The sequence below is a fragment of the Phyllobates terribilis genome, unplaced genomic scaffold (assembly GCF_046119375.1).
Source record: "Phyllobates terribilis strain yellow unplaced genomic scaffold, ASM4611937v1 Scaffold_1__5_contigs__length_1240528914, whole genome shotgun sequence".
In the NCBI taxonomy this organism is placed as follows: Eukaryota; Metazoa; Chordata; class Amphibia; order Anura; family Dendrobatidae; genus Phyllobates; species Phyllobates terribilis.
In genome coordinates, this window is record NW_027362761.1 from 64,101,688 (window position 1) to 64,128,462 (window position 26,775).

General features: G+C 42.0%; 1 protein-coding gene across 3 annotated transcripts in view; it reads left to right on the forward strand.

Annotated features, from left to right (window-relative positions):
- Nucleotides 1–26,775, forward strand: part of FRMPD1 (FERM and PDZ domain containing 1) — a 214,799-nt gene that overhangs the window by 54,380 nt on the left and 133,644 nt on the right. The gene's annotated exons all lie outside the window — the stretch shown is intronic.

Consider the following 26,775-nt stretch of genomic DNA (forward strand, 5'->3'; position numbering starts at 1 on the left):
CATATTGTTTGATCTTAGAGTAAAGGCTCTTATACATGGTGGAGCCTGTATGGCTCCGTAGTGGCGAGCCTCTATGCACTGCTGTAATATTCCTTTAAACAGTGCATGTATGGGTACATTCTTCCCTATAAGCACGACCTCCAGAGAGGTTAGACCAGGAGATCAGAAATGTACCATTATATCTCATGCACTGACAAACCTGCTCTAAGCTATTGTGGGGGCGTGTTATTTTACTGCTGTGTTGATGCCGGCTTATGATTGGTCAGCATCATACAGGGAGAAGAAGTACACACCCCCAGTGAAAACTATCTGATAACACCTACTTAGCTCATCAGGTGCCAAATACTTTGATTGCTAATATCTCTGCATCTCTTTTTAACTAACTGCCTAAAGCAGTTCTACCATCAAGATTGACATCATTTTCTATATTATCTCTTATACATTTGCTGCAGGATTGTCTGAGAAGGAAAGGCTCATAAATACTCAAGGTGGGCTCATAAATATGCTGAACAGTATTTTTAGACACTTTTAGAACCACCATTTATAATTCAGATTAATTTCTTTTTATCATAAATAAATCATACAAACTCTTTTCTATGCTCGCCTTCTTCCTTCCCAGTCCTTATGTCGTTTTTGTTATACACCAGCCACCATTATGTGGCATGTTGATCAGGCCATGTTTCAGAGTATCAGATTATGCATGAGATTTGGAGAGGACCTTCAGTCACAAGGCAGCAATTCAGCAAAGTCACATATTGATTTTTTTATATCTTTGGTACAAGGAAGGTAGTAAGGTAGTAGGAACAGAGCCAGGTTATTTTTAAATATGGACAGTCTTGATTCGCAGGCTTGGGCCAAGGTTTCTCATATTTCCATCAATATTTTAAAAATACCAGCTGTAAATTGCTATACACGTCGTAATGGAAAGCATAGCAGCACAAAGTGAAAATATAGTAGTAAGCATAGCCATAGTACCATGCATTGAAGAATTTAGGGCAAAATAAATAACTATCTTATTCAGAATATATTTTTTGTTACAGTCGTCTTTTGTTTATTTGATATTTTCACTTTGTTTATTCATCAGATTATTTCTATCAAATGTGATATATCAACATCTTGGTGCCATTATCATCTATGCACTGTACAGCATTAATGGAGTAACAGTTTATTCCATATTTTGGAATAGTAGGCTATGTGCTTTGTATTTGTCTTCTCCTCTATTTCCCTTTGACAACTATTTGGCTATCCTCCTCCCTGCCCCGCCTTTCTTGTTTCTAAAAATGTAATTCCTTTACAGTGAGGAATTCTGAATTTAGTTTTTTATTCCTAATGACTAAAAAATTAACCAACCAGGAAGTCGCCACAAAAGGCTCTCTTAGTAGCATTATAGGCTGTCTCTATGGCAGGCCTGGGCAAAGTGCGGCCTGCGGGCCACATCCGGCCCTATGACTGTCCCTCTCTGGCCCACGGACCAAGACAGCCGTGGGCTGAAAACAGTGGCCCACTGGCCGCACTGCACCCTCCCCCACCTGTCCGTCATCACCGCCACCCACTGCTATGTGCATCCTCAGGATGCAGACAGCGGTGATTGCATTGGTGGAAGATGGTGCCGCCGGCTCCTTCTTTCACCAATCAGCGAGTGAGACAGCTAACGCGATGACGCCATGTCACCGTGTCAGCTCAGCTGAGCTGCGCACCGGAGACAGGAGCAGAGGCACAGCGCCGGAGCAACGGGAACAGAAGTGAAGTGAGTGTGGTGTTTTTTTTTTTCATGGCTATGCGGGTCAGTTGCAGGACATGTAGTGGCTATGGCGGTCAATTGCAGTACATGTAGAGGCTATGGCGGTCAGTTGCAGTACATGTGGAGGCTATGGCGGTCAGTTGCAGTACATGTGGAGGCCATGGGGGTTAGTTGCAGTACATGGGGAGGCTATGGGGGTTAGTTACAGGACATGGGGAGGCTATGGGGGTCAGTTGCTGGACATGGGGAGGCTATAGGGGTCAGTTGCAGGACATGGGGAGGCTATGGGGGTCAGTTGCAGGACATGGGGAGGCTATGGGGGTCTCCTGCTGGACATGGTGAGGCTATGGGGGCTCCTGATGGACATGGAAAGGATATGGGAGTCTCCTGCTGGACATGGGGAGGCTATGGGGGTCTTCTGCTGGACATGGGGAGGCTATGGGGGTCTCCTGCTGGACATGGGGAGGCTGTGTGGAGGCTCTTACGGTATATAGGGGGCTGTGTGTGTGCTCAAACAGTATATAGGGGGGTGACTGCATGCTTAATTCTGCTCAATATTAAGTGATACAATTAATATTAATATAAAGTAGTTATAATTAATGTTAATATCAATATTGAGCAGAGTTAATTTCAGCCTATTGGTTCAGCCCTACACAACAGTAACAGTCTCTCATGTGGCCCCTCTGAAAAATGATTTGCCCACCCCTGCTCTATGGTATGTACACCCTTGAATACACAGGAGATTGTTGTTTCTTAGCCATGGAAACATAAGTATTTTTTTTCTGACAGTTGCTGTTTAGGGAGAATCAGAAAGGTCTCCATAGAAAGTTTGAGTTTGGGCAACTTTTATCTAATCTGTATGTAATCAGTGAGGTGCAGTAACAAACAGCAATGTACTAATATATACCGTATATATAATTATATACTAACGAACAGCCTAATAAATAGCACACATAAGATTGCCAGAAAAATTACATTTGTTGTGCACTGCACAATTATTCTCCCATCATCATTATCAAGAGTATGTAGCAGATTGCACATATTGCCATCTTAGATGAATAGCATTCTTTGTTATATATTTTTTTATATTTATATGAATCACAGAAATGCTAGAAATAAGAACCTTAGAAGTAGAACAATTATAATAGTGATGTTATAAACCAGGACTTCTCAGACCGTGAGGCTGGCCTCACTTATGAGAGGAACCCAGGTTGTTGCTAAGGCTCAGCTGGGGAGGCAGTATTCTCAGAGAAGATTATAAACTTCCTGGTTGCAGAAATCTCTAGTTAGTGACATTTTTGATCATTTTGTACTTATTCAATGTTATACAGAGTCCAGGAAACAAAAAAAGGTAAATTGAACTGTATTTTTCATTTTTACATAACCTTGCGCTACTAATGGTGAGGCTGAGGCTTCACATTGATCTGTCTGGTGAAACCCTTGGCACCATCTTAGCTTATCTATTGAGGCCTCAGAAGAAAGAGGTTGAAAAGGCCTATTATACACCAATGTATCATACAAATGAGGAGCTTTGTCTATATGTAGATTAATATTTTAACTTAGATAAAAACAAAGGAAAATCCATGAAACTAAAGACACTAAATAAACTGTATTCAGTAGATCGTTGTAATCTGGAGATAGGAAGTTAAGAAGGAGAAAACTTTAAAATTACCTTGAAATGTTAAAGTGGGATATCACGCATAGCCTGCCATTGTTCTCGGCAGCGAGAGGCCTGTTCTTATAGAACTATGAGTTTTTAAGCTAGCTAAAAATCTTTTCACCCACTTATTGGGTGATCGGCAGCTTGTTTACACGGTGTAATTTTATTGGGAAAAGAGTGTCCCTAGGAATGTTTGTTGCGATGATAATGTAGTGTATATGGACCTTTAGAGGTTGGCTAGAATTGAACTATAGTTGACATTTGTAATGGTAAAAAAAATTATAAATTTGGATGTAAAAAAAAAATTCTAGTTGTCCTTTGAATTGAAGTTTTTTTTTTCAGGCAGAAATCTTTATATGTCTCATAAAATAGAATAAAACTTAAGTGCTGGCATCATCTCCTTGGTCAATGCAGATTGGTGATCTATGACTGAACATTACCATCATCCTATTATATACATTGCATGTTTTCTTCTCTTTAGTCCATTGCTTTCTTATATTTGGTGCTGGTTTTCATTAGGCTTTTTTATGTGTAATTTCAGTCTCATTTGTTTCTCATTTGTTTTGTTGTGAATTTTCAAGGCGGTTCTGTCCTGGCGCTTTGAAGTCTTCCTTTTTCTACCTGTATGTTTTTTTTAAAAAAATTCATAATCCCTCTTTATGGATGGAATGATGTGTGAGTGCATTAAAATACTTACCGATCGCCATCTTCTCCAGTTTCCAGTGCCGCTGTGGTCCCACAAGACCGCTCCTCTTCTTTGCCAGCTCACATGGGTATTGTTGTGTGGGGAGGAGATATGTCCATCAATGTAAACCTATGGAGTTCCAAAATAAGACTCCATAGACTTACTATATCAAACAACTTCTGATTCACACAGAAAAACCTTTATTAGTCTGATTTCAGGTCACATGGGCCAGAAGAGAAATGGAGGGCGATGGACACCAGGGAAGATGGTGATCAGCAAGTATTTTAATACAATTACAGAACATTACATATATAATTAACTTTGATTGTGGATTAAAAATTTTGGTGGGACATCTTTAACAACCATCCTCAGACAAATTTTTACTTACAGCTGACTGGGAATAACAATATTTTTTTGAACATAGTCTAACCATAAGTAAGAACTGGTCCAGTCCGAGACATATCGGCCATACTATAATCACAGGATTCATATGGATTTTAATATGGTTTGTATAAAGATGGATGGTTTTTATAAAGGCCTCACTGGACAATCTGTTCTTCAGTTTTTCGTCACCCTATCTCGGAGCTTCCGTGAACAGGACAGACTCTATTTTTTGTGTATCATTTCCACTGAATGTTATACTACTACAATTAAATGCAGATTAAAAAATGTGATGGTTCTGCTGAAATATAATATTACCTTCTCCTGTTTTTCTCAAATGCTGAAATAACTTTATTGTTACTTATGAAGTACAGTATACAGGAGGAAGATGAATGACAATACATTATAATATGCATTTTTAATGATTCTTCGCCCATTTGAATTACCACAGTGCATTAGCTACTGCTCAAGTAGCAAAACAGTGTTTCTAAATGGCTTCAATAGCCGGCTTTTGAAATCTGTAGTGCTATGTTTGTCAAGACTGTGACTGAACCTTGGTGTATGCTAAATTTTCAAAATGGACTTATCGAATCAACAAATTTAGGCTCATTTATTATATCTACTGTCATAACAAAAAATGGTCAAACAGAAGGAAATTTGTCAAAAAAAATATTCATCCCCCTCAGTGCTGCAGCTCTTGGCCACTAAACAGGTAGATATTTTTTTTAATAACTTTCCCACTGATAGCCAATTTTTTAAATCCTGTAAAATATCATAAAGGATTAGATTACAGAATTGCATTTCAAGCAATTTTCCCTTGTAATGTACTTCTGTGCAAGGACCACGAGCAGATGCTCTGATAACACCAGGTAAGGTTACAGAAACTCACATTTACTGTGCAGGCCTGTCAAGAAAAGTGGGCTTCTCTACCACTGCCTGTTTCCGCAGTTTGTTCACAGTCCATTGATCTGTCAGCCTTTATTTTCGTCCCATAAATTATAGATGATTTGTTAAAATGAATCTGTATAGTATACAACACCGAAACCAAAAAAGTTTGGATGTAAAATAGCAAGAATGCAATTTATTTATTTTACTCACTTATATATTGTGCCATTAATTCCACAGCGCTTTAGATACATTATCATCACTGTCCCCATTGGGGCTCACAATCTAAATTCCCTATCAGTTTGTCTTTGGAGCACATGGAGGAAACTGGAGAACCTGGAGGAAACTCACACAAACATGGGGAGAACATACAAACTCCTTGTAGATGTTCTCCTTGGTGGGACTTGAACCCAGGACCCAGAGCTACAAGGCTGCAGTGCTAACCACTGAGCCACCATGCTGCCCTATATGATTTGGTAATTTCTTATAGCCATATTTTATTCACAGCAGTACACAGAATACAGATCAGAAGGTGAAATTTAGACATTTTTCAATTTCATTTGAAAAAAATGAACTCATTTAGAAATTGATGGCAGCAGCACATCTCAAAAATATTCGGATAGGGTTAACAAAAGGCTGGAAAAGTAAATGGTGCTCTGAGAAGCAAAGATAGTCAGAGGTCATCGATCTGTGAACAACTGCATCTATAATTGTCAATTTCAGAAAAATGTTCCTCAACTTAAAATTACAAATACTTTGATTATCCCATCAATTACAATACATAACATGATCAAAAGTTTGAGAGATTCTGGAGAAATGCATGTGCCCAATGGACAAGACTGACGGTCAATATTGGATGGTCGTGATCTATGGGCTCTCATGCTCACTGCATTAAAAATAGAGAGAAAGGAAGAAGAAGACACAAAAATATATAAATCATAAACATATATAAATAATTGCAAAAGTAGAAAAATAATTAGAACCATACGTGAAGAATGCAAATATGTCCCAATGGAATAATTAATAATATAATCCCAGTAATATGTGTGTATGTGAAGGACTAATATAACATGATCTCTGTGATGTATGCAAGTAAAAAAGAGAGAAGAAAACCAAGATAGTGATCAAAAGATACAAAAACGTATTTTTATTGAAGGACTATTCAATCAGGGTATCCACAATGAATTTGCAATATAACAGAAAGGAGGCGCAAACAGAGTTAACATGACAAGTAAAATAAAAGATGAAATAAAAATATATATATATGAAAAAATTAGTATGCAAAAAATATATATATATTGAAGCACCTGCTGTCTGTATATATCTATTGTCTTAATATTGATACATACTACCGAGTTACAATAAGTAAATGTGTAATTGAGAAGATTCCATAATATACAGTATATCAATATGGAGCACCTATACAGAATTGCTAATATACATCATATATAAAGTATAATAAAGGGCAATTGTGCAAACATAAGGCCCTTAAAGGAAATCTGTCACCCCCTTGGACGTACCTAAGCTATTAGTATGGGCATACAGGTTCTAGAATACTTAAAATAGTCAAACCTGTAAGCCTCATATCTGCGGTCTTGTTCTTCAGAAATCATCTTTTAATCCTGCGTTCTTCCAGGCTCTGGGGTGTGTGATACCTGGAAGGAAATTTGGCTCTGGTCTTCATTTGTGTGCCTTTTGCCACCCATCAGCGTCACACAGCCCTGTGACATCTAGTGGTTGTCCCACGCCTGCGCCCTGCAATTGTGATATTCCACGTTTCTTTTCTGCCCTTCTATGGACATCGGAACTTTGATTCTTCTGCGCAGGTGCCGGCACCTGTGCGGAAGAAACAATAAGCCCATATTAATAGCTTAGGTACATCCAAGGGGGTGACAGATTCCGTTTAAGTATTCACAAGATCACAAGACTCATAGTGTGTATTGCTGTGTAGATCATTAGGGCAATGCTGAGTAACATGTTGAGGTGCAACAGTGTCTATCATGACCATCAAGGGACCATGTGAGATAATATGCCGTGCTAAAAGTCTTAAGGCCCCATCACACTTAGCGACGCTGCAACGATCCCGACAACAATACGACCTGTCAGGGATCGTTGCTGCGTCGCTATGTGGTCGCTGGTGAGTAGTGTTGAGCATTCCGATACTGAATGTCTCTGCAGTGTCTCTGAACGATGACAAGCTGGATGGCAGCGCTCAGCTGAGATCCAGCCTGTCATCAGAATGCCATCCCAGCGTGGGAGAATTCTCCTGATTGTTTAAAAGCCGGCGGGCGGTAAAAAGCCGCCGGCTTTTAAACAATCACACGGCCCCATACTGCTTCCCCGCAGCCTCCCACCCCGATCCTCCGCTCCCCTCGCCACCTCCCATCCCGATCGTAAGTTAGGACCGGGCGGGGAGCACAGCACCAAGGAGCGGGGAGCGAAGGACCCGGGCGGGGAAGCCGGCAGTGAAAAGACTTCACCGCCGGCTTTCCCGTTCTGTGCTGCGCTTTCCCGCCGGTTATTTCAAATGAACAGCTGAGGTATCAGGTGATGCTGATCAGCTGTTCATTTGAAGTAGCCGCGGTGCCCTCAGAGGGTTCATGTGAGTTCATGCTTGACTGCATTGCATGAACTCACATGAACTTTCCCACGGCCACACAGGTCAGCCTCACCTCCCAGACCATCAGCCCGTCATGATTGGTGTGTGTGGGTGTCTGTGCGATGTGTGCGGGTGTGCGCGATTTCTGTGCGATGTGTGCGGGTGTGCGCGATGTCTGTGCGATGTGTGCGGGTGTGCACTGTGTCTGTGCGATGTGTGCGGGTGTGTGCGTGCAGGCAGACATAGGCCGATGTGACACTACTACTCCCATCGGCCTATGTCTGTCCCCCGTCCACTCGTGCCGGCAGGATCAGCTCGATGGGAGCAGTAGTTCCCATCAGCCTGATCCTGCTATTTAAATTGCCCTACTGTGTCCCCAATAAATGTTAAATACATGTCATTGGTGGCCAGTGGTTACCTACAATAAATTAGTTCATACATTACCTGTCCCTGCCGATCGCCACCTAAAATAAAGTAAAAAATAAAAAATTACACCTATACTCACCTAGACACCTAATTCCCCGAAGCCATCGATCTCCTGTAATAAAATATAAAATAATAAACCACAACCTTATCCTTACCCCTCCGTAGCAGTCCACGAGTGTCCCACGAAGATCTCCAGTTCAGAGCGGCCACATAGAATGTGACCGCTCTGAACCGCTGCCGCCGCTAGAATGATGGGGCCATAAAGCAGCCCCGTCATTGCATAAGCGGGTTCGCCGGAGTTCAGGCAGCGCTGCTCCGGTCAGCTCCTTTACGACCCTGCTGTACCGTGAGAAATTCCCACGGTACAGCAGTGCCGTAAAGGAGGTCTCCGGAGCTGCGCTGCCTGAATGCACTCCGGTGACCTCAGTCAGTGGCTCCCGCTGCCGGGAGCGGACGTGTTCCCGGCAGTGTGAGCTTACAGCAGCCATGCACAGCTGTCACCATCTCCAGATGTGACAGCTGTGCATGGGAGATCAGCGCAGGAACGTGGACAGGTAACTATTTTTTTTTTTTTAGTAAACTAAGAATTAAATAAAATGGTGTGTTTTATTTCAAATAAATTATTTTTTTCTGGGTGTAGTGTGTGTTTTTTCTTTTTAACACTTTGTAGGTTAGTAATGGGGGTGTCTTATAGACGCCCATCATTACTAACCTGGGCTTCATGGCAGCTGGCGCTGACATGAACCCCAGCCCTATTACCCCCTGCCACCGCACCAGGGCAGCGTGGAAGAGCGAGGCTAAGTGCCAGAGTTGGCGCATCCTATGGATGCGCCATTTCTGGGGCGGCTGATGGCTGGTGTTTCTAGCCTGGGAGGGGGCCAATATTCATGGCACCCTTCCTGGGCTATTAATATCAGCCCCCAGCTGTCTGCCTAGCCTTTGCTAGCTATTAAAATAGGGGGGACCCCACGTCATTTTTTTGGGGGGGTCCCCCATTTTAATAGCTAGTAAAGGCTAGGTATTCAGCTGGGGGCTGATATTAGTAGTCTGGGAAGCTCCGTGGGTATTACCCCCTTCCCAGGCTTCAAACATCTGCCCCAGCTGTCTGCTTAACCTCCGCTAGAGACTAAAATTATGGGGGATCCCACGCCAATTTTTTTTTAAATAAATCCTTTATTTTAACACTAAATGACATTTGAGGTGTTAATAAAGATGCAGTCCCTAAATTATTATTTATTTTTGAATTAATTTTTCCCAAAAATTTTGACGTGGGCTTTGCTATATTTTTGTATGCCAGCCAGGTACAGCATCCAGCTTCTATGAACGCGCCATTTTCCGGGGTGGCTGCGGACTGCAATTTGCAGCGGGGGGGCCCAGAAAGCTTGGGCCTCCCTGCGCTGCAGATTCCATCCCCCAGCTGCCTAGTTGTACCTGGCTGGACACACAAATAGGGAGAAGCCCCACGTACTTTTTTTTTTAATTATTTCATGAAATTCATGAAATAAAAAAAAATTGATGTGGGGCTTCGCCCTATATTTGTGTCCAACCAGGTACAGCAGGCAGGAACGGACTGCCCCCAACCACCAGCTGCCTATTTGTACCTGGCCGGACACAACAATATAGGGAAGCCCTTTTTTTAAAAAATTATTTCATGAAATAATTAAAAAAAAATTGACGTGGAGCTTCGCACTATATTTGGGTCCAGCCAGGTACAGCTGGCAGGAACGGGCTGCCCCCAACCACCAGCTGCCTATTTGTTGTGTCCGGCCAGGTACAATATAGGGAAGCCCTTTTTTTCTTAATTATTTCATGAATTTCATGAAATAATTAAAAAAAAAAATACGTGGAGCTTCGCCCTATTTTTGTGTCCAGCCAGGTACAACTAGGCAGCTGGGGGCTGGAATCTGCAGCGCAGGGAGACCCAAGCTTTCTGGGCCACCCCCGCTGCAAATTGCAGTCCGCAGCCACCCCGGAAAATGGCGCGTTCATAGAAGCGCCATCTTCTGGCGCTGTACCCAACTCATCCAGGGCCCTGGTGCGGTGGCTCACTGGGTAATAAAGGGGTTAAGGCCAGCTTGGCATTATCAGCTGGCCCTAAGCCCGAAATTCATGGGGTCACGCCAATATTAGACATGACCACCATGAATTTCTAGTAAAGTATTTTAAAAAAACACAACACCCAGAATAAAGTCCTTTAATTGAAATAAAGACACAATTCTTTATTGTTCTAAATTAAACTATACTTACCATCACGCCCATTCCAGCTGAAGCCAACGATCTCCTGCAATAAAAGTAAAATAATAAACCAACATCATCCTTACCTTTCCATGGTTCCCACGACAGCTTCAGCTCTGCTACATCGAGATGACAGGCTGGACCGCAGCAGAACGCTGCCATCCAGCCTGTCATCCCGCAGACACTGAGAAGCGCAGGCATGCTTGCGCTCCTCAGTGTCTCTCTGTGACGGCATCCAGATGAGCCGAGGTCATGTCCAATGAACTCGGCTCACCTCATGCACGTCACTGACAGCGTGGGAAAATTCTCACGCTGAAGCGCTGAGTGGAGGAGAATTTTCCCACGCTGTCAGTGACGTGCATGAGGTGAGGTCATGTCCAATGAACTCGGCTCACCTCATGCACGTCACTGACAGCGTGGGAGAATTCTCCTGCACTCAGCGCTTCAGCGTGAGAATTCTCCCACGCTGTCAGTGACGTGCATGAGGTGAGCCGAGTTCATTGTCGGCTCATCTGGATGCCGTCACAGAGAGACACTGAGGAGCGCAAGCATGCCTGCGCTTCTCAGTGTCCGCGGGATGACAGGCTGGATGGCAGCGTTCTGCTGCGGTCCAGCCTGTCATCTCGATGTAGCAGAGCTGGAGCTGTCCTGGGAACCATCGAAAGGTAAGGATGAGGTTGCTTTATTATTTTTCTTTTATTGCAGGAGATCATTGGCTTCAGCTGGAATGGGCTTGATGGTAAGTATGGTTTAATTTAGAACAATAAAGAATTGTGTGTTTATTTCAATTAAAGGACTTTATTCTGGGTGTTTGTGTTTTTTTTTGTAACTTTGACTATGGGGTTAGTAATGGGGGTGTCTTATAGACGCCTCTCCATTACTAACCTGGGCTTGATGTCAGCTGACATTATAAGCTGACATCAACCCCAGCCCTATTACCCCACTGCCACCGCTACAGGGCAGTGGGAAGAGCGAGGCTAAGTGCCAGAATTGGCGCATCCTATGGATGCGCCATTTCTGGGGCGGCTGACGGCTGGTGTTTCTAGCCTGGGAGGGGGCCAATATTCATGGCACCCTTCCTGGGATATTAATATCAGCCCCCAGCTGTCTGCCTAGCCTTTGCTAGCTATTAAATTAGGGGGGACCCCACGTCATTTTTTTGGGGGGGTCCCCCATTTTAATAGCTAGTAAAGGCTATGTATTCAGCTGGGGGCTGATATTAGTAGCCTGGGAAGCTCCGTGGGTATTACCCCCTTCCCAGGCTTCAAACATCTGCCCCAGCCGTCTGCTTAACCTCCGCTAGAGACTATAATTATGGGGAACCCCACGCCAATTTTTTTTTAAATAAATCCTTTATTTTAACATTAAATGACAAGTACAGTAATCAACACTGTCACTGTACTTCATATATATGTGACTGACATGTTTCTATCTATCTAATCTATGTATGATTCTCTATTCCTTCTATTCTAAATTGTCGGGTACAGATGCTGAATTGCCGGCCGGCTTTCTTAAAGAGACAGTGCATGAAAACACTAATATTTTTTTAAATAAATCCTTTACACTAAATGACAAGTACAGTAACCAACACTGTCACTGTACTTCATATATATGTGACTGACATGTTTCTATCTATCTAATCTATGTGTGAAGCTCTATTCTGTCTGTTATAAATTGTCGGGTACCGCTGCTGAATTGCCGGCCGGCTTTTTTAAAGAGACGGTGCATGAAAACACTATTATTTTTTTTAATAAATCCTTTACACTAAATGACAAGTACAGTAAGCAACACTGTCACTGTACTTCTTATATATGTGACTGACATGTTTCTATCTATCTAATCTATGTGTGAAGCTCTATTCTTTCTGTTGTAAATTGTCGGGTACCGGTGTATGCCGCTGATGAATTGCCGGCTTTTCGCATAATACATTCTACATTATTCTTAGTTGTTTTACTTCATGTAGAATTAACCTACAAGGAAAGAAAGGGTTTATTTTCATTCCGATATTAATGTCCCATTGACTTGCATTGGTTTCCGGTATCGGAATCGGCGATATCCGATACTTTTTGAGTATCGGTCCGATCCAATCCGATATTTCCTGATATCGGAAGGTATCGCTCAACACTACTGGTGAGCTGTCAAACAGGCAGGCTCACCAACGATCAGGGGAGCAGCGACATCGTGGAAAGAATCTTTGCACGATGTCCTGCTCCTGGTTACGAGCCTGCTGAAGCAGGAGCAGGCTGGTAACTATGGTAAACAACGGGTTACTAGGTGCGCGTGTGCCCCTAGTAACCCGATGTTTACCATGGTTACCAGCCTGATCGCTGCTCCCGCTGGTCACACACAGCGATGTGTGCTGACCAGCGGGAGAGCAACGACCAAAAAATGGTCCAGGACACTTTGCAGCGAACAGCGACCTCACAGCAGGGGCCTGATCGATGCAAAGTGTCACACATAGCGACATCGCTGGTGAGGTCGCTGTTGCGTCACCAAAACCGTGACACAGCAGCGATCTCGCTAGCGATCTCGCTATGTGAGACGGAGGTTTAAATGAGGAGTGGCAGACAATAAGAATGAAAGGCAAGACATCAGAAATGCATAAACCTGAATATATACCTGATTCGATGTGAACAGCAGTGTCCCCCGACGCGCGTTTCAGCGTACCTTCGTCTTGTTACAGTTTACACGGCATCCCAAATTTTTGAAATTGGGGTTGTAATAGAGAAATATTAGAATATGAGTAATACAGGTGTTTGGCAAGGGGGATCCATAATATGTAGGAAGTTGCTGGAAGTTTGTTCTATTTTAATGGGGTTGACTTATCAATACAGCCTAATCTTTAAAAAGCCACCCTGACAACCGCCAGTCTATCTTTTAGAAACTCCGTCATTCTACTGATATTTCCAGCATAATTATGTATTTGGCCACACGTTTCCTCAGTGGAGGTCAATGTAATACATTACTGGTTTGCTACAGCTGGTGCTGTTGTAACTTACTAGCTATTAATTATAATACAAGAAAATCTTAAGTGTTGAATCCTCACAAATGGTATTTATATTCCTAAGATGACATATGAAAGGGATGGTTGCTCTTCTGAAGTGACCTTCCAAAATTAAACGTGGCTGTACATTTCCATATACAGTCATCATAGCTATTGCCATCCAGTCTGCTGCCACTGCTTCCCTCTGTCACACTGTTAGCTCATTCTCCTGTTATGAAAAATGGCTGCTGCAGAAGCATGGTGAGTCTAATGTCTAAACCAAGCCTTCTCTTCTTTTCCATTGATGTTGGATGGACCTGCCAGGATGACAACCGTGATACGTACACAATGCATCAGCACACTGCGACTAGTGAATGAACTCCAATATTTCTGTAAACATTAAAAATGTAAGGTACTTAGTTAGCAATTTTTGATCAAAAATTAAATCGTGTCAAGGAATACCTAAATATGTAGTGGCCCTATCACTAATGCCCTACTTTCCACGTACTAAGTCAGATCTCGTCTGAATGTGGAAGTGAAAGGAAACCAGACATAGCTCACAATTAAAACCTTGTCTGGGAAAGAGGGGTGGATAAGGGTGCTGAGCCGTAGAGGAGGCCACAACCCCCAGTATATACTACAAAAAATAGGGTTTGCATACCTTCAATATTACATTAATGCACAGGTGCACAAATATGCTACTTGGCCAATATACAAACATGTACATACATGATGTGTCAGCACACTGCAACTAATGAATACATGAACTCCAATATTGCTGGAAACATTAAAAACTTAAGGTATTTATATAGTGTTTTTGATCAAAGAGTGTAAAAGCCATCCAACCACATCAAGGTGACCTTTTAATATGGAGTGGCCCTATCACTAATGTCCTACCTCTCCATATGCCAAACCAGCCTCATGTGAACGGGGAAGTGAAAGAAGCTATGCTTGGTTTTCTTTGATGTGGTTGAATGGCTTTTGCGTTCTTTAATAAAAATAAAACACTAACTATGTACCTTTACGGTTTTAACGTTTACAGCAATATTGGAGTTCATGTTTTCATTCATCACCATGTGTCGATGCACAGTGTAAGTATTTATGTTTGTATATTAGCCACATAACACATTTGTGCATACTGTGCATTAACTTAATGCTAAAGGTGTGAAGGCCCTTTTTATTTATTTATTTCAACAACGGTGCTACAGCCTTCCTGTGGCAGAATACAAGCATAAAAGAACAGAAGGCACCATATATAGTATACTGACTATATATGGGTAATGAATAGTCACATTCAGGTTTATGGATTGAGGGTCATTTTTTTTTTAATGTATTTTTCTGGCAATGTTTTTTTTTTATTTTTTTTTCATATCACAATCTATATTCAAAATGAAAAATTGAAATCTCTCAATTTTCACTGGACATTGGGTTTTTCTTTACATGTCTGAAGGAAAAGCAGGCATGAGTTTAAATAGTCATGATAAAAGACTCTGACCCTATCTTTTGTATTGAAGCATCTAATGAGTGTGTGCAAAGGTCATAGCGAAGGGTGGGGGAGCAAGGTCATCTCTGATCTGGTGTTAGCAGCTTGTATAGAAGTGTGACCTGTTATTGAAATCTGATAATATGGAGCCTTACTGACAACTCTTTCTGAAAGGACATGCAGTTAGAGACTATAAGCAAGTGTGATGACTGCAAGATTGATAATTTCATTTTTTAACTATGAAAATGCAAAAAAATACATGGGACACAAAAGCCTTATTTATGCAGTAGGTAATTTTCTGATGGTAAGAAAAAAGTTTAAAACCTCACCATGTTGCTCAATATCAGAACTGTCCAAGGAGAACCGCTGACCCACGGTGAAACATGAAGAAAAATTCCAAATGTCGGCAACTGGATAAGATCTTCAAAGATTTATTTCAAGACATAGAATTAAAATTCATGGTGGTAGATAAAGTAACGCTCAGACACGTTTCAACCACAAACTGCCCTTGATCACTGAGTATAGCAAACAAGCTATACTCAGTTATCAAGGGCACTTTGTGCCTGAAACGCGTCTGGACGTTAATTTTCTGATGATAGCTTCTATTTAAAGCGTAACTGTCATTTTGATTTTTATTTCATAGATCAATAGTACACATGAAAATAAGAAACTTTGCAATATATCTGATCAGAGAAATCTGCTTCTTTCACTGGCAGAATTGATCATTCATTATCAAAATTTTCAATTCTGTAGCAACCAATTCTGTACCTTCTCCTACCTCAGTAATGAGAAAGACTGTCTTCACTGAATACAGATTTTACCTCAGAATTGAGAATTTTGATAATGACTGATCAATTTTGGCAGAGAAATAAGCAAATTTCTCTGATAAGATATATTACAGAGTTGCTTATTTTCATGTGTTCTATTGATTTATGAAATAAAAATTAAAACGACTGTTACGCTTTAAGCAGCATTGATCATTAGGCTATAATCTATGTACTTTTGAATCCACAGATTTGCTTCTCTTTTTCAAGTATGTGATGATACTCATATCCTTAGACATTGTATTATTATACAGCTTCATTCACATTACAGTTATTTTTATCTATCCTTTGTTCTTTTTGCATTTATTAAACTTGGTACACAGCTTTGCAGACAGTGTTTAAGCCAAAACCAGAACTGAATCAATTAAAGACAAACTAATCTCTAGGTATCACACTTGGTGCAACGGAAAAGTGGAAAAGCAACAAACCAGGTTGTTAGTTACAACCCCTGTCAAAAATTATGGAATCACCGGGCTCAGAGGATGTTCATTCAGTTATTTAATGTTGTTGAAAAAAAGCAGATCACAGACATGGCACAAAACTAAAGTAATTTCAAATGGCAACTTTAGGGCTTTAAGAAACACTAAAAGAAATCAAGATAAAAAATGTGGTACTCAGTAAGGGTAATTTTTTTCAGACTGAGCAGAGGGAAAAAATTATAGAACCACTCAATTCTGAGGAAAAAATTATGGAATCACCCTGTAAATTTTCATTTCCAAAACAAACACCTGCATCAAATTAGATTTGCTCATTAGTCTGCATCTAAAAAGGAGTGTTCACACCTTGGAGAGCTGTTGCACCAAGTGGACTGACATGAATCATGTCTCCAACACGAGAGATGTCAATTGAAACAAAGGAGAGGATTATCAAACGCTTAAAAGAAGGTAAATCATCACGTAATGTTGCAAAAGATGTTGGTTGTTCACAGTAAGCTGTGTCTAAAATCTGGACCAAATACAAACAACATGGGAAGGTAGTTAAAGGCAAACTGTTATGATCTGCTACAGAGACTAAGGAAAGAGAGGAGATCTGTCCCTACAATAGAACTAAACTAGATCCCTACGATGTAACGGGGAACCTGATCCTGCAATCAGACCCGCTAAAGTCCTCGGCTAGTCTGAACGCAGACCTATAGATGTGAGGGAGGGATCCCTACAAGATCTAGGGACTGGGAAAAGTTGGACACCTCCTAGCAGAAATAGTAGCAGTCAAAGACAAACACACAACAAAAAGGCATAGGGGTCAGAAGACCTAGCAAAACTAACAGAGAACGGCAACAGAGCAACAAGCTAGCTCAACAGTAGTAAATACAAATGAAGTCCAGCAAAGCCAGGAGGGCGGAGCCGGATTAAATAGGCAAAATGGTCATGTGACCAGCAAACTAAAAAAAAACTAACAGGAGAGTTGTAACAGTACCCCCTCTTCTAAGAGGATCCTCCGGATCCCCTAGGCCCAGGCTTACCAGGAAACCTCCTGTGAAATGCGCGGACAAGTCTGGGAGCAGAAACATCATCCGCCCTCACCCATGAGTTATCCTCAGGTCCGAAACCCTTCCAAGCGACGAGATACTGCAAACTCCCTCTATACCGTCTAGAATTTAGGATGCGGGAAATTTCATATTCCCCGTCCTCCACCACCGGAGGAACAGTGGCAGAGGCGTCACCATCCGACAAATCAGCTTTTTTCAACAGAGAAACATGAAACACCGGATTAATCCTCCAGGACGTAGGAACCTCCAGCCTAACAGCAGATTGGTTAACTATCTGAAGTACCTTAAAGGGCCCTACGAACTTGGGACCCAATTTTTTAGAAGGAATCCTCAATCGCAGATTCTTAGAGGACAACCAAACCATGTCACCAACAGCAAACAAAACCTCTTGCCGTTTCCTATCAAAGTACCTCTTAGATTTCTTGTTAGCCTCCTGAAGATTACCACGCACATCCGTCCAAACTCTCTCCAAATCACCGGAAAAACTCTCCTCCTCAGGCACAGCCAAAACCAATTTGGAAAATGACCCAAAAGACGGATGTCTCCCAGAACAACAAAAAAAAGGCGAACACCCAGCAGAAGAGGATGTATGGTTGTTAAGAGCAAATTCAGCAAGTGGCAGAAACTCAGACCACCCCTCTTGATTGTCTGCCACAAAACAACGCAAGAACTGCTCAACATCCTGGTTCTTCCTTTCTGTCTGGCAATTAGACTCAGGATGATATCCGGATGAAAACGACAAATGAACTCCCAACCTGTCACAAAAGGCACGCCAAAAACGAGCCACGAACTGAGGTCCCCTATCAGAAACAATGTCAGTAGGAACACCATGTAGTCTGACAATTTCCTTGACAAAGGCCTTGGCGAGTGTCTTAGCGCAAGGCAGTTTGATGAAGGGAACCAAGTGACACATCTTGCTAAAACGGTCCACGACCACCCAGATGACCGTGAAACCTTCAGAGGGAGGAAGGTCAGTAATAAAGTCCATAGCCAGATGTGTCCAAGGTGCACTAGGAACCTCCAGAGGGCAAAGCAACCCCGCAGCAGGAGCATGCGAAGACTTGGATCTTGCACACACAGTACATTGGAGCACCCACTTAATGACTTCCTTCTGCCATCCAGGCCACCAAAAACTGCGACCCACAAGTCTCTTGGTCTCAGAAATTCCTGGATGACCTGCCAACTGAGACTCATGACACTCAACAAACAAATCTCTCCTAAAAGTCCTAGGCACAAACAACCTCCCATGGGGAGTGTTAGATGGGGCATTCTCCTATGCTTTAAGAATCTCATCCTCCAAAACGGAGTCCAAAGCAGCAATCACAACACCTTCTTGTAAAATGGTCTCCTCTTCCTCCTCAACACCGACCATGGGAGAAAAGCTGCGAGACAAAGCATCCGCTTTAACATTCTTGGTACCCGGGATGTAAGTAACGGAAAAATTAAACCGCGAGAAAAAAAAGTGCCCACCTAGCCTGACGGGCATTCAAGCGCTTGGCAGCATCAAGATAGATCAGATTTTTATGATCAGTGAAAACCTGAATGGGAAATTCAGCACCTTCCAAGAGATGACGCCAGTGTTCAAATGCGAGTTTAATCGCCAGCAATTCCCGATTACCAATATCGTAATTAAGTTCAGTCTCGGAAAATTTTTTTGAAAAAAGGCACAGGGATGTACTCCATCCTTGTTTTCCTGAGACAACACCGCATCAACCTCAACCAAAAACGGCTTAGTCACATCAGGCTGCATAAGGATGGGAGCAGAGGTGAACCTCTCCTTTAGAAACACAAAAGCTTCAATGGCCTCAGAAGTCCACTGAACCGCATTAGCACCTTTCCTGGTGAGATCGGTCAGCGGTTTGACAATAATAGAAAAATTCTTAATGAATTTTCTGTAATAATTGGCGAAACCCAAAAACCTCTGTATCGATTTCAAACCAATAGGCCTAGGCCATTCCTGCACAGCTTGAACTTTAACCGGGTCCATCTCAAAACCTTCACTGGAGATAATGTAGCCCAAAAAACTAATTCTCTGTACAGCGAACTCACATTTCTCCAGCTTAGCAAAAAGCGAATTGTCCATTAATAACTGTAATACCTCACGTACGCTCCGCCAATGAGACTCCAGATCCGGCGAATAAATCAAAATGTCATCCAAATACACAACCACATTTTTGCCGATTAAAGGTCTAAGGATATCATTAATAAGATTCTGAAAAAATGCTGGAGCATTGGTGAGACCAAAAGGCATAACCAGATTCTCAAAGTGACCCACAGGAGTGTTAAAAGCAGTCTTCCATTCATCACCCTCCTTCATGCGCAACAAATTGTATGCCCCCCGGAGATCAATTTTAGAGAACCACTTGGCCCCCACTAACTGGTTAAATAAATCAGGAATCAATGGCAGTGGGTAAGGATTGCGTACAGTAATTTTATTAATCTCACGAAAGTCCAGACAAGGATGTAAACCGCCATCTTTTTTTTTTTTACAAAAAAAAATCCAACAGCCACAGGAGACTTGGAAGCCCTAATGTGACCGGCGGCCAAGCTTGTCTGTATGTATTCTTCCAAAGCCTTTCTTTCAGGAATAGTAAGATTAAATAAACGACTCTTAGGAAGAGTCGCGCCAGGGACAAATTCAATGGTACAATCATAGTCTCTATGGGGAGGCAAAACCTGCGACTCCTCCTCAGAAAAAACTCTCCAAAAATCCTGAATAGGTACAGGCAATTCCCCTCTATCCACAGCAGCAATGCGCCCGTTACAACACTTGTCATAACACTTAGGGCTCCAGGACTTAATTTCATTGGTAGACCAATCCAGTACAGGATTGTGCAATTTTAACCAGGGTAACCCCAATATTACTGGAGAAGGCAAATTATCCAATACCACCAAATCCAAATTCTCTTGATGAATACCATTAATAGTGAGGGGAAATTCACAGACCTTGTGAGTAACACTCTTCAAGGGAGAGCCATCGACAGAAACCACAGCAATAGGGGATGACAAAGTTTTAGGTTCTAATCTAAGTTTTTCCAAGAATCCCCCATCAATCACATTCAGAGTAGATCCACAATCCACAAATACCCGAAATTCAATTAATTCATCCTGAGCAGCAGTAGTGGCAGATAGGAATACTCCCTTAGAATTTAAACAGGCAATACGAGCATGACTGACCATTTTTTTTTCTTTCTTCTTACGAAGCACACAGCTCTTAATAAAATGACCAGAATTTCCGCAATAGAAACACAAGCCTTCAGAAAGTCGGCGGTCTTTTTCCTGAGAGCGGGGTGCCATCGCCCCAATTTCCATCGGCTCTCCATTGTCAGCACAGAACCTCTCAGGACTCGAAGCTGACATAGCAGAGGATTTGCTCTCATTAACCCTTTCACGCAGTCTCCTGTCCACCTGTATAGCTAATTGCATTGCCTCCTGCAAGTTTCCAGGTGTGGGATAAGCAATCAGTAAATCCTTTACCCTTTCACATAGCCCTGCAAGAAACAAGCTTTTCAAAGCAGAATCGTTCCACCCCACCTGGGCAGACACCACCGACGGAAGTGAGAACAATATTTTTCCACATTACCTGATCCCTGCCTCAAACGTCTTAATTCAGACTCAGCAGATGAGACACGATCAGGATCATCGTACAACAAACCCAAAGCAGAAAAAAAACTATCCACTGATCTAAAGCATGGATCACTAGGTTGGAGAGAGAAGGCCCATCCCTGAGGATCTTTGCGCAAAAGTGACATTATGATCCCTATGCGCTGTGATTCATCACCAGAGGATCCGGGTCTCAAACGAAAATATAATAGACAAGCATTTTTAAAAGAAAAAAAATCTTGTTGTTCGCCAAAAAATAGATCAGGCAGACGTACTTTAGGTTCCACAAAATGCGCTCCAGAACAGCTACTCACGTGTTGTTGGAGCTTGGTCACCTCCAGAGAGAGTCCCTGCAAGCGTTGAGCCAAATCTTGCACCGAGACCATGATGGAAAACTGGAGGTCTTTCCTTAGAGAAATTTTTTTTTTTTTTATGGCTGGACTTACTGTTATGATCTGCTACAGAGACTAAGGAAAGAGAGGAGATCTGTCCCTACAATAGAACTAAACTAGATCCCTACGATGTAACGGGAAACCTGATCCTGCGATCAGACCCGCTAAAGTCCTCGGCTAGTCTGAACGCAGACCTATAGATGTGAGGGAGGGATCCCTACAAGATCTAGGGACTGGGAAAAGTTGGACACCTCCTAGCAGAAATAGTAGCAGTCAAAGACAAACACACAACAAAAAGGCATAGGGGTCAGAAGACCTAGCAAAACTAACAGAGAACGGCAACAGAGCAACAAGCTAGCTCAACAGTAGTAAATACAAATGAAGTCCAGCAAAGCCAGGAGGGCGGAGCCGGATTAAATAGGCAAAATGGTCATGTGACCAGCAAACTAAAAAAAAACTAACAGGAGAGTTGTAACACAAACATACTGGTAGACCAAGGAAGACATCAAAGTGTCAAGACCGGAAACTTAAAGCAATATGTCTCCAAAACAGGAAATGCACAAAAAAACAAATGAGGAACGAATGGGAGGAAACTGGAGTCAATGTCTGTGATCGAACTGTAAGAAACTGCCTAAAGGAAATGGGATTTACATACAGAAAAGCTAAACATAAGCCATCATTAACACCTAAACAGAAAAAACAAGGTTACAATGGACTAAGGAAAAGTAATCGTGGACTGTGGATGACTGGATGAAAGTCATATTCAGTGATGAATCGCGAATCTGCATTGGGCAAGGTGATGGTGCAGGAACTTTTGTTTGGTGCCGTTCCAATGAGATTTATAAAGATGACTGCATGAAGAGAACATGCAAATTTCCACAGTCATTGATGATATGGGGTGGATGTCAGGTAAAGGCACTGGGGAGATGGCTGTCATTACATCTTCAATAAATGCCCAAGTTTACATTGATATTTTGGACAGTTTTCTTATCCCATAAATTGAAAGGATGTTTGGGGATGATGACATCATTTTTCAAGATGATAATGCATCCTGCCATAGAGCAAAAACTGTGAAAACATTCCTTGAAAGAAGACACATAAGGTCAATGTCATGGCCTGCAAATAGTCCGGATCTCAATCCAACTGAAAATCTTTGGTGGAAGTTGAAGAAAATGGTCCATGACAAGGCTCCAACCTGCAAAGCTGATCTGGCAACAACAATCAGAGAAAGTTAGAGTCAGATTGATGAAGAGTACTGTTTGTCACTCATTAAGTCCATGCCTCAGAGACTGCAAGCTGTTATTAAAGCCAGAGGTGGTGCAACAAAATACTAGTGATGTATTGGAGTGTTCTTTTGTGTGTTTGTTTTTCATGATTCCATAATATTTTCCTCAGAATTGAGTGATTCCATAATTTTTTCCCTCTGCTTGGTCTGAAAAAAATTACCCTTACTGAGTACCACATTTTTAATCTTGATTTCTTTTAGTGTTTCTTAAAGCCCTAAAGTTGCCATTTGAAATGGCTTTAGTTTTGTGCCATGTCTGTGATCTGCTTTTCTTCAACAACATTAAACAACTGAATGAACATCCTCCGAGCCCAGTGATTCCATAATTTTTACCAGGGGTTGTATATTCAAATAGGAATTTTTGAAAAATAATATCTAGTCGATCGCTAGAGGCAGCTTCTACATTAGTTTGGGAAATTTCCCCTATTGTGTTTTTCTGACCGTTTTTACACTATCTTTTCCCACTTTTATATTCTTTTCCCATTGAGTGCAATGAAAAAACAAATTCACAGAGAATATAAAAATGTATGTGAACTGTCTGCATTCAGTAATGCATATGTGATATCACATAAAAAATAAGAACATTACGTTGATAATCACATCCCAAAAAAAACCAAAGAGAAAAGCCTGTCTCCAAGCCACCACTAAACTATGCATCAACGAAGGCTAATAATAGTGATGGTCTTTTCATGTTACATTGATCTCTATTTTCACTAGATAATTGTGCAATGTACTAAGCCCAGGTACAATAAGCATGGCCATTAATGGCTGATGTGCATTATAATTTCACAGGATACTTCAGTGCATAACAAATGAGAATTTAATTGCATGTCATGAAATCAGAAGTGGAACAGTAGTACAGGGCCGGCCATTGTTCCGGATTTCTTCCTTTGATAAGATTATGCGAAATATTCTATGTAATTAAGTGGAAAGCAGGAGAGCATTAGCACAAGCGTACCCATCGCCTCCTCCTCCCTCCTTCTATCCAGCGCTCACACTGAACCTTTTTATCTGTGGTTGACATGACAGTGTATTAGATCCAGCTTTGTGAATACTATTGATAACAGCGGCCAGACCATCACAAGAATTCATATTGGTGGAAAAAAATGGAACATTTCTTTTGTTTTGTGTAGTTCAGCATTTGAAAGGAGGCCATCTGTAGTGATCCAGATAAGTGGTTGATGCAATATAGAGTATTTAAATAGATTATAATCCTATTAGAGAGATTTGGAGATGTTGTACCATATGTTCCCTTGGGATTGTATTTCTCATAGCATTGTGCCATTTGAAATAGTTGAGTAAGCCAATATTAGAAGAATCACATTCCACTATTGTATAGAAGTAGCAGGTATATTGCTTATACCAAATCAATGTGGAGGGTTAGTTCATAAATGGAAATACATTTTTTTCTATCTAGCAATTGCTCCTAATACATGAAACAGTAAACACTGTAAATACTATTATACTGTATAGGGTTATAAGGCAATCAGCCCAGTGGCCTGCTGGGAATGCACTGATCTTGGCTTACAAATACTGATGTAAAATACTAACCAAATACTGAATGTATGAAACAAGAGGGGATTGTAGGGAGAGAAAATAGGAAGCGCAGGCTTCTAAGTGTAGTAGTTAGATTCCAAGGGTATATACTCAGTATAAATCCACTCACCTATTTGGTATCTTGAGGTAAAGCATGTAAATCCAATCAGTGGATCACTCCATTCCTCTTTCCATTCAGTTTGCTGCAGAAATCTGGGAGCTGATGAGAGCACTGGACAGAGCTTTCAAAGGCAATACCACTTTGTAAATGTTTTTTCCCAGCAATATGCGCTCCTGAAGGATGATGATGGAACTTGATATTCGGATTCAAAGAATTTTTATTTCAAACTAAAATACAACCGGTTTCGACTTCTTTGAGTCTTCCTCAGGTATAACATCATGCATGATGTTATACCTGAGGAAGACTCAAAGAAGTCGAAACCGGTTGTATTTTAGTTTGAAATAAAAATTCTTTGAATCCGAATATCAAGTTCCATCATCATCCTTCAGGAGCGCATATTGCTGGGAAAAAACATTTACAAATACTGAATGTGTGAACGTGGTCTAAAACTAATATACTCAGATCCAAAACACTGATGACACACTGATGGTAAGAACAGACACACTGACTATACACTGATGACACACTGATGGTAAGAACGGACCCACGAACCGTACACTGATGGTAAGAACAGACACACTGACTATACACTGATGACACACTGATCCAAAACACTGATGACACACTGAGGCTGTGTGCCCACGATGCGTTTTGTACACATTGATAGTACTTCTGGACACACAGGCCAAACACTGATGACACACTGAAGACATACTGACGGTAAAAGTGGACACACGGACCGTACACTGATGACACACTGACGGTAAAAACAGATACACAGACCAAACACTGATGACACACTGATCCCAAAACACTGATGACACACTGAGGCTGTGTGCCCACGATGCGTTTTTTAAGCATTTCCGCAAGGGCAAAACCGCTGCAGAAACGCTTAAAAAATGCATGGTAGAAGGTCTGCCATGTTCCCCAATGATAATCCGCATGTGCTGTGCACATGCTGCGGAAATTTACGCTGTGGATTATCATTGCGAGAAAAAACGCAGAACTACCAATTATTTTGCGGAAGCGCTGTGTCTTCGCCGCCATTGACTTGCATTAGACCGCATGGATTACGCATCACTGTATATGTAGATGCGCATTCCACGCATTCTAATGTGCAGATGGTACCCAGGTCTAGAGGAGAGGAGACTCCTCCGGACCCGGGTACCATAGAAAACTGTGAAAAAAAGAATAAAATAAAAAATAAATATGATACTTACCTTCTGGCGGGCCGCGGTGTGCTCCTCCTTGCTTGGCAGCAGTTCGCGATAGAATGAAGGACATGCGCTGACGTCAGAGTCATGTGACGGGTCACGCGACGCTGACGTCGGCAGGTCCTTCACTCTACTGCTGCCGGCAGCCGGGACGGAGGGAATCAAGACTGCGGAGGCCATCGGAGGGTAAGTATACATTTATTTTTTTATTTTTTGACATTCTCTCGGGTCACACTATATAAATCTATGTCGGTTGCATGGATTTATATAGTGTGACCAAGTTGACAAGCACTTTCCAAGTGATGCTAAAATCGCTTGGAAAGCGCTTGACAACCCGCATGCGGAAATGCATGTGAAGAACGCTTCACTTCCGCTTGTCCCTGGCAGGAAAACGCATGTACAATCCGCATGTACAATCCGCATGTACAATCCGCATGTACAATCCGCATGCGTTTTTTCTGCCAGGGAGATGCAGAAACGCTCAGGAAAAAATTCGGAGCATTTCTGCATCGTGGGCACATAGCCTAACAGTAAAAACAGACACACGAACCGTATACTGATAACATACTGATCCAAAACACTGATGACACCGGTACCATTTTTTCATGTATGTGTGTAAACATAGATGTGTGAATGAGGCCTAACACAAAGTTAGTCACAGAGTATGTAAGGGACATGTCCATAGCTGCTAAGATAAACCAGGCATACAGGGAGGAAGAAATGGGTGAGTATCTGTTACTTACTTATTTTAGCTGTAGTGGTGTCTGTGTGCAGAAATGTAACTTGGATACGGTAATTTAGACCACACTCCAATTAATACAGCTCCCAGTCCAGACTCCAAGATCCCAGACAGAACCCCAAATTAAATCCAAACCCTAAAATAAATAGAGACCTGAGAACTCTCAATCCAGACTAGAAGAAAAAAAACAGCTGCATTTGTGACACCTCTCGCCCTCCCTGGGAAATGGGGTTACTCGGAGGCGGGTCAGTGTAGGTATTATGGGGGATGCAGTCGTGGCCTGGACCCGGTCCGTGCCCAGGGCTGTCACATAAAAATTATGGGCTTTCAAGTAAGAGTAGTATTTCGACTACGCCACCTACGGTTTCCGGTGATGGGCACCAGCGCTGCTTCAGTCCACTGAGGCCGATTTTACGGCAGCCAAGATGGGACAGCTCCCCACAGGCGGAGCAGGCCTCAGGGCAGTGTGAGAAGGAATGGTGGGTGCAGTGCCG